Genomic DNA, 1,186 nt, shown 5'->3' with positions numbered 1-1,186 from the left:
AGAAAAGAGAAGAAAAGAAAAGAGGAGAAAAACAGCCCATGACATTTCTTCACTTCAGAATGTCAGCCAATTAGCAACAATCCTACTCTAGTTACCACATGCCTGAAAGTCGATCAAGTAACAACAGCCATTCCAAATACAAGGTATCCATGGCCGAAAGTAAAATGATCTCTAAATACTCTTGTTTCTTAAAGTTTTTCAGTCTCGGAATTCCATGCTTCCGTGTGAATATCTCTTGCTTTGTTCAGAGAGGTTGTACATTGTATTACAGCTCTCCACTCCTTACAAGCAAAAAATTACAGCTTTTTTATGGTTATTGTATTTGAATACTCGTATCTTTCTTAGACAAATTGAAAATATGAATATGTGGATAAATATAAATGAATATTGACTATATGAAATAATAATGTCTTGTAAGATTTAAATATGTAAAAAGAACTGAAACACAAACAAAATAACACATAGTATGGGGGAAGCTAAACTAAGAATAAAATAAATTTTGAAGTGTGAAATATTCTAAATAATCCTGAGTCAAAAGACAAACCATAATGGAAATTTAAAACTATGTCTTGCCTTTCTGCCCCTGGACACCACCGAAGAAGCATCGTTAAAGTCTCTCTTCTCCCAGCCGTCTTGTCTAAGTCAGAGTCTCCTAAAGAGCCCAGACAGCTGAGGAAGCTCTTCATTGGAGGGCTGAACTTTGAAACAAGTGATGAGAGCCTGGAGAGCCATTATGAGCAATGAGGAACGCTTGCGGACTGTGTGGTAATGAGAGATCCAAACACCAAGTGCTCCAAGGGCTTTGAGTTTGTCTCATACGCCACTGTGGAGGAGGCAGATGCAGCCATGAACGCAAGGCCACACATGGTGGATGGAAGAGTTGTGGAACCAAAGAGAGCTGTCTCAAGAGAAGATTCTCAAAGACCAGGTGCCCACTTAACTGTGAAAAAGATATTTGTTGGTGGCATTAAGACACTGAAGAACATCACCTAAGAGATTATTTTGAACAGTACGGAAAAATTGAAGTGACTGAAATCATGACTGACTGAGGCAGTGGCAAGAAAAGGGGCTTTGCCTTTGTAACCTTTGACGACCGTAACTCTGTGGATAAGACTGTCATTCAGAAATAGCATACGGTGAATGGCCACAACTGTGAAGTTAGGAAAGCCCTGTCAAAGCAAGAGAT

General features: G+C 39.2%; 1 pseudogene; it reads left to right on the top strand.

Moving 5' to 3' along the window:
* Window positions 1-564: 564 nt before the first annotated feature.
* Window positions 565-1,184, top strand: LOC105515603 (annotated as a pseudogene).
* The last annotated feature ends 2 nt before the right edge of the window (window positions 1,185-1,186 follow it).

This window comes from Colobus angolensis, unplaced genomic scaffold (assembly GCF_000951035.1).
Source record: "Colobus angolensis palliatus isolate OR3802 unplaced genomic scaffold, Cang.pa_1.0 Scaffold2646, whole genome shotgun sequence".
Lineage (NCBI taxonomy): Eukaryota > Metazoa > Chordata > Mammalia > Primates > Cercopithecidae > Colobus > Colobus angolensis.
The sequence above is the reverse complement of the archived record's forward strand: the minus strand, read 5'-3'. Positions and strand labels throughout refer to the sequence as shown.